Source organism: Lactuca serriola, chromosome 8, assembly GCF_051521515.1.
Source record: "Lactuca serriola cultivar US96UC23 chromosome 8, Lser_US96UC23_V15, whole genome shotgun sequence".
In the NCBI taxonomy this organism is placed as follows: Eukaryota; Viridiplantae; Streptophyta; class Magnoliopsida; order Asterales; family Asteraceae; genus Lactuca; species Lactuca serriola.
Window position 1 is genome coordinate 173,323,348 of NC_136415.1, and position 8,482 is coordinate 173,331,829.

Consider the following 8,482-nt stretch of genomic DNA (forward strand, 5'->3'; position numbering starts at 1 on the left):
TCCAAAACATCACAAGAATTCTAAGCATGCAAAATTTCTTATGAAACTTCAAACCACAACAACACTTCAAGTTCTGTTCATCTACATATGTTTCCCCTCACATTGAAAAACAATCTTCACATAATTCTTTGATTTCTGCCATTTTTTTGTGATTTAGGCAGAAACCTAAGATGAAACCTTCTTGGAATGTAGTTTGCAAAGAAAATCATTGCAGAATTGACTTTTTGGGGTTCTAAGAAGCAATGGACAACAAGAATGATGGTTTTAGAGCAAATAATTGAGTGGCTTCTGCAACAAGTTGAATTCGCCGTCATCGCAGCCACCAACATCGGTGCAATCCAAACAAACTTAACTTCACTCAATATTACACTCTGAAACTCCAGTTCAACATTCCAGTTCCTTTATAACTTTGATTCGGTTATTTTCTGGGAACTGGGTTCTCCTCATCGGAAAATAGTTACCTAACCTTTTCAGTTTTGGCAATAAATCTTCACCAAATATGCACCACAGAGTAATCAGATTCCTGAGTGCTTTATTTGGCACAAGCTTTTTGTGAAGAATTTGTCTGGATTTTAGACATAAACAAGGGTGATCTTTGATCCATATTCAAATAAAAAGTGTACAGAAGTGAAGTGTTGTGGAGAGAGAGAGAGAGAGAGAATTTCTTTTTTATTTTTCTTTTAATCGAAAAATTATTTAGATAAATAAAAAAAATGAAAAAACAAAATTAATGGCAAAATCGTCATTGTAAAAAAATTTAAAGTAAATTAGACCAAACTTGCAAAAAAATGAAAACTTTGGACCTGTGGCGCTAGTCCAAACCTTTTTGAACCAAAGTGACAATTTTCAGTAACCCACAGGGACCATTTGTGCAGTTTTGTCAAAAATAAAAGTAATACACGAATGGGGTTTTGGAAATTTATGTATTTGGTCTTTAACTTATTTTTGTAACTCAGATGGTCCATACTGTTTATTTTTGTTACGCGTTTGGTCCATGTCTTATCTAAAAAGACTATTGTGCCCTTATTTTTATATTTTTAATTAATGTTCTTATTTATGTATTTATTTTTTATATATTTAAAAAAAATAATGGACTCCACACGCATGTATCTCACTCTAAACCTAAAACAACATTTGAAAATTTTAATCTAGATCTCACCGGTCAACATCCCATATTTCATCATCGTCAACTTTTATTTTCTTTTCATCTTTAATGACATCAGCGTTTTCATCATCCCTTCTTTTTTCGGTCATTCAACTCCAACGAATCAACACCACAACCCATTATCTCTTCATCAAATTCTCCACCACCACAACCCAATGCATCAAAATCCTTGTAGGAAAAGAAAATTGATACCAAAAAGAAAAAAAATAAAGAACTATATAAATTGAAAACCATAAGTTGAATTGCAAATCAAAACATGAATCTCTATTTATAGTATTTTAAGCTTTAATTCATCAAAATGTGTGTTTTTTTATATTATTGGTCTTAATTTTTAATACTTTTAGTCTAAATTTAAATTTTTATATTTAATATCTTAAACAATAAAATTCTATAAAACGACAATGTGTTTTTTTCCATGTCAAATCTAAAGTTTTTTTATTACCAAAGTATTGTATTTTAAAAAGATATTTACCAAAATGGTGTGGTTTTAAAATCTTTTACCATTTAGATTAAATTTTATACCAAATCAAAATTAAAAGATAAAATAAAAATAAAAGAAATTGATTTATTAAAGTAATTAACTTTTCGGTTTGTTCACATCTGGATAATTTATTTTTTTGTACACATCTAGGTAACGAACTATCTGGAAGTGTTTAAATATGATCATCATGACCAAATATAACTTGTTACAGCCGGTTGATGACGTGCATAGGGCAACACGACAGAAGCACGAGCCGGACACGCCAGCCGGGCCTAGCCCAGCAGGCTTAGTTTCCGCTGGGGCTCCCGGGAGTGGAAGGCATCGCGCATGCCAACCGGACCCAGCCTAGCAGGCTTAGCGACCGCTGGTATCCTTAGGAGCGGAACGCACAGGCAAAAGGCTCGCGCCCGCCTAGAGACGCTCCCAGCTCCAAGACAAAAGAAACGGTCAGGAGACAGGTAGGAGAATCGCCCCATTACCGTCAGAGCCAATAAGAGTGCCCTAACGGTTAAAGGCGCACAACTCTCCAATCAGCGCCCCTGATCCTGTCTCCTGAAAAAGCGATCTTTTCTGGTACGGATCAAGCAAGGGAGCTAGGTATAAAAGGGTACACTCTCAGACCTACGAGGTAAGTTCTTTGGATCCCTACCGGAGAATATACACATACCCTAAACACCCTCTAACTTGACCATCGGAGCGTTCATCCGGGAGCTCCTCCCGGAAAGCGGCTGACGGCCTTTGTTCTTTGTGATCTTGCAGTGATAATTGAATGCCGGAGAGCATCGGGTGGATAGAACAGGAGCAAGGTCGCATCATTGGCGCCATCCGTTTGTGAGACGAAGAACGCAAACAAAAAGCACAAAAGTAAACGTCAATGGCATCCAACGACAGTGAGGGACGACCGGAATATGTCCCATGACGACGTTGGGCGAAACATCACCGCCTACAATGGTCATTAGGGCCATTTTTGGGTGAAGAAAGTTCTACAACGGTTGTCGGAAATGTTCCAAAACCGTCGTTCACCCAGCAAGGAATGGCAGCGGTGGGGCCATTTCCGTCTACACAACTTCAGATGCCACCATTCCTTGCACCGTAGACACAGCAGGCACAACTGCTCCACCCAGCAACATTTTCGTCGAGCCACGTTTCCAACACCTCGCCGTCGTTTGCAACACCATTGTCATTCCAACTGACGGGTGGACAGAGTTCAACGACCGCGTTGCTGCCGCTGGCCGAAGCCATGATAAACCACCCAACATCCATATACCCAATGGCCAGTGCACGGACCGAACCAGCCGCCAACGGCAGCCTGTAACACCCGGTAACGATCAGCGCTGTTACTCATATAGACCCTTTCTCCGCCAGTCACCCTTTCCAGCTACCCTTCCATCCATACCCTTTCTACGGACCAAGTCCTGACTACCTTACACCGCCACCGCATGGCATGAACCATCAGTATCAGCAAGGACCGACGATTGTCCCAGGCCAAGATGGTTTTTCTCGTAGTGTAACATCCTCGTTTGTCAAAGAGCTGTTGGATTATGAAATACCAAACACAGCAAAGCTCCCGACACTCAAAACGTACAATGGAACCACCGACCCGGATAGCCACATCGACACATATGAATGGACGATGACGTCGTTGAAGCTTAATGAGAAGTTCTGGTGTACATACTTCCCGACGACTCTCGATGGCAACGCCGGTACATGGTTCAAGACGTTACCACCTGACAGCATTTCAAACTTTGCTCAGCTCAAGTACCTCTTCCTCACCAACTTCATGCAGCTACGTAAGTACAAGGGAGATTCTCATTCAGTCACAGGCTGTAAGCAGAAAGAGGGGGAAACTGTACGAGAATATTTCACAAGGTTCGTAAACGCTACACTGGACGTGCCAGGGCATGATGAAGGGCTCATAGTCGGCGCCTTCACATGGGGACTCTAGCCAGGCCCCTTGTCATAGAAACTCATGGGAAAGAAACCCCTGACACAGGCCGAATTGAAGGAAAGGGTGGAACGGTATCTGAGGCAGGAAGACTGCGAAGCAGCCAAGCAAGGTTACCTAAATGCTATGGCAACCAAACATCACAACCCGACTCACATGGATTTTCAGGGGGGGGGGGGAATAGGCACTATGGTCAGGCAAGAAGACCACAGAAGCGCTTTCGACCATTCACCAAGGACGATAGACGCAGCCGCCGCCCAGTGTATGCGGTGTCTGAGAAACAACAGCCGGCCAAGTCACCTAAGAGCCGATACTGTGAGTACCACAAGAGTAAGACACACGATACGACCAACTGTTCAGTACTAAAGAAAAAGATGGAAGAAAAGCAACTCAAAGGAGATCTGGTGGAAGTAGCACGAAGCCTGCGCGCCAAGTTCGACGCTGAAAATGCCAAAGGTACACCCCGCGAAGGCACCTAGCCCAAGGAAATATTCATGATACACAGTAAGAGAAGCAGGGAAGAGGAACAGGGGAGAGAGGAGACCGCCAAACCTTCGGCATGCACGCTCACGTTCTCCGTGCAAGACCCCCGACCGGAAGGATGGAGGGGCGATGAACCGTTGGTGATACAAGCCTCCATCAGAGACGTAACCATACATAGGGTCTATGTCGACACCGGGAGTTCGACAGACATCATCTATGAGCATTGCTTCCGACTCCTCCCAGACCGCTGGAAGGATAACTTACGGCCCACGACGAGGAGGCTGGTAGGATTCACAGGTCATAGCCTATGGCCGTTGGGCACAATCCACCTCCCCCTGACCATTACTAGCCATGACAAACAGCGAAAGAAAACCGCCTTGATAGACTTTGTGGTCATTCGACATTCGGCAGAGCACAACATCATCCTGGGAAGAACAGCCCTCTTGAAGCTGGGGACAGTGCCATCAACTATGCATGGGATCATGAAATTTGACACCCCAATGGGCGCGGCTACGGTGTTGGCCACTCCACCCAAAGAATTGCAATGCTACACAGTCATGGAGCCGACAGAAATAACCAAAGAGACAAAGAGACCTAAGCGCAACCCCGGGAAAGGCAAGGAAATAATCAATGAAAGACACCCCGATCAGCCAGTTAGCCTTGGATACGATCTCCCAACCCGCACAAGAAGAGCGCTGAATTTACTTACTCAAACGATACAAACATGTGTTCGCATGGGCCCCAACATACATGGTAGGGGTGGAAAGGAAGGTCATCGAGCACAAGCTTGTAATTAAACCAGGCGCGAAGGAGGTTAAGTAAAAAAGGAGAATCCTGGAGGAGACTGTAATAGGGAAATTAATGCAGAATTGGCCAAGTTGGTAGAAGCCGGGATAGTGCAGGAGGAAATATTCCCGACGTGGATTGTGAACCCAATTATGGTCCGCAAGCAAGACGGGTTGTGACGTATGTGCATTGATTTTTCCGACTTAAACAAGGCATGCCCTAAAGATTGTTACCCTCTTCCGGAGATTGACCAGAAGGTGGAGTCGTTACAAGGATTTTAGTTAAAGTGCTTCCTGGATGCGTATAAAGGGTATCACCAGATCTTGATGAGCAAAGAAGATGAGGAGAAAATAGCCTTCTACACGGATCATGGCACTTTTTGCTACACCAGGATGCCTTTTCGGCCTAAAGAATGCAGGGGCCACATATCAACGCCTGGTCGGCTCGATATTTGCTAAGCAGATCGGGAGAAACATTGAGGTATATGTGGACGAAATGGTGATAAAGATCCCACATGAAGACAAGATGTTACAGGATATTGAAGAAACTTTCCAAACCCTGGAGAAAGTGAAGATGAAACTGAATCCAGCCAAATGTACGTTTGGGGTGGAAGAAGGGCAGTTCCTGGGGTACTACGTCACCAAGCAAGGTATCCAGCCCAGCCTATCCAAAGTCGATGAGTTCATTGAGACACCAACGTCGAGCTCCCTCAGGGATGCGCAGGGTCTGAATGGAAAACTCACAGCTCTAAGCAGGTTCATTTCAAAATCCGATGACAAAGCCATGCCGTTATTTCACACATTGAAGGGTTGCATTGAGAAGAGAAATTTACAGTGGACGAATGAAGCAGAAAAAAGCGCTTCAAAGAATCAAGGAAGCGCTACAGGAATTACCCACGCTGGCTAGTCCGGTCCCTGGAGAGACGCTGCAAGTATACCTCTCGACATTAGGGGAAGCGATATCTGCAGCATTGACTGTAGAAAGAGAAGGGGAGCAGAGACCGGTATACTTCATTAGCAGAGCGCTACAAGGGCCAGAACTCAACTATCCCACGCTGGAGAGGCTGGTCCTGGCACTCATTTATGCGGCTCGGCGACTAAGATGATACTTTCAAGCACACCAGATCGAGGTGCTCACGAGTTATCCCATCAAACAGATACTGCTCAAGCCGGAAACGTCAGGCCGGCTAGCAAAGCGGGTGATTGAATTGGGAGAGCATGACATAAACTACTGCCCAAGGACAAGTATCAAGGGACAAGCGTTAGCCGATTTCTTGCTAGAAATTCCGGATGGAGGGGACCTGTCCAAAGAAAAAGTGTGGCAGTTGAGGGGGCCCCAGCCGGCAATAATTCATGGACCTTGTATACGGACGAGGCGTCCAGTAGAGAAGGATCAGGGGTGGGCTTGATCTTGTGACAACCCGAAATTTATTCCGTCATTTTTAACCTCCTTCCGTTAATAAGCCTCGCTTTATTTATTTGTCCGTTAACCTTTTGGAAGAGGTTAATTAATTTGGGACTTTTAAATGACTTTATGAGGGTTGAAACAAGTTAGAAACACCCCAAATTTTTCCTTTGAAAAATTTTAGTTTCAACCAAGTCAAAATACGATCACTAAATCGGGTGCGACCAAAAGCCCCGTTTAACGGAAAGTATCGGGTAGATTTCCACTGAGCCTCGAATCAAGCCCCTATATAAGGGAGAGTAAACTTCATTTCCACCCTTTTTACTCTCTCTCTCTCTAAACTCTCTCTCTCTCTCTACAACTTATTTTCCGTGCCAAAAATCACCCGTTTCGAGCCCCAAACGAGTAAGCAATCTACCCTAACTTGTTGTATAGCTTACCTAGCATGCAAATTCGAGTTTAAGACATCAAATAGGGGTTAGATCATGTGTTTACGGCCCAAGAACACTCTTGGACCATGAACACCATTTAATGGGGTTTTTAAGCCCCAAAACCCCTCCAAATTGCCCCTAAGGCTTAGATATGACTTGTAGGCTTACACATTCGGACTTAGAACACCTTGAAACGAGTTTTTGGAGAGTAAACTTGAGTTTACTTCCCAAGAACATGCTTGGGCGGTAAACTCCCCTTCATGGGGAGTAAACTCAATTTCAAGTGTTAGAAATGCCCTTAAACACTTCCTATGGCCTTGGAAAAATGTCTAGAAGCAGTTCCATTGTTGTAAAGGCTTTAAACTTCAATAAAACCAAGGGAATAGGAGTTTATGGCCGTGAACTCCCATAGAATTGGTCCATGGGCCGTAAACTCCCATTAAGTTCCCAAATGATGCCTAAACTCCTTCATTTGACTTGGAAAATACATAGAAATTTATTTCCTACCACTTAAGACCCTAAAACACAAAAAGAATATAGATATAGGAGCTTATGGCCGTAAAATCCTTGTTTAAGGACGCAAACTCCTCAAAAGGTCCATTTAAAGCCTTAAAACCCTTTGTATGCATTATATTTGGACCTAGCTTAATTCCTTGAGTGATATAAGACCTTTTGGCATCCTAGAACACCCCCACCATGAGTTTACGGCCGTAAACTCATTGGGACATGGTCTTAGGGCCGTGAACTCTATAAAGAGTTTACTCTTGAAGAGTAAACTCCCTATCTAAGCCATACACACCCATAGATGTTACCCGGGACACCCCTAGCACTCAACCAAAGTGTTTTCCGCACTTTAGGATGCGTATACTTGTTTAATTAGTATTATATGTACTACTTGTATGTAAACATATGTTATCATATGTTAATAGGTCACTAAGTGTGTTCAAGTCTTTACTTGACACCGAGCACCCAACGGGCACCTTCGTCGGATCCACTTACATCAGGTGAGTTCATACCCCTGAATGAACCTTTATAAATGTTTTTACATGTTTTATGGGGGGGGGGGGGTGGGGGAATACAAGTTAAACGTGCCAGTTATCATATCAATCACATGTGATTGATAACCCGCATGCACAAGGATTTATTACACTGTTAACTGTTTTACCAAGAATGATACTGTAAATGTTTTTCTAAAATGTCTTTACTTGTTCAAATCTTTACTTATACTGTTTATCAAAGTTTCATTTAAAACTTGTTTATGAAAGGTTCCCAAAGGATTTCTAAAGGTTTTCAAACTTATTTTACAAAAGAATACCAAGTTGTGATTTTCTTAAAGTATAAAGGTTTTCCAAAGTTTTCTTCCATGTTTTTATACTCCTACTTGGTTAAGATACTGCTGCTTCACTTCTGTTTAGTTAATGCCTCCACTTCGTGATACGATTATACTTGATAACGCCTCCACTTCGTGATACGCTTATACTTGTTAAACACTTCTACTTCGAGAAGTACTACTACTTCATAAACGCTCCTACTTTATTACCGTTTCCACTTCCCGAACCGCTCCTACTTGATTAATGCTACTACTTCGTAAACACTTATACTTTATTGAAACTTTTACTTCGAGAAACGCTTATACTGCATGATACGCTTATACTTCACGATACGCTCCTACTTGTTAACACTTATACCTTGTGAAACACTTCTACTTCGTTACACACTTCAACTTAGTTAAATGTATGCATATGCCTGTATAGATATATATAAGTAATGTTTAAAGGAATTAGGAA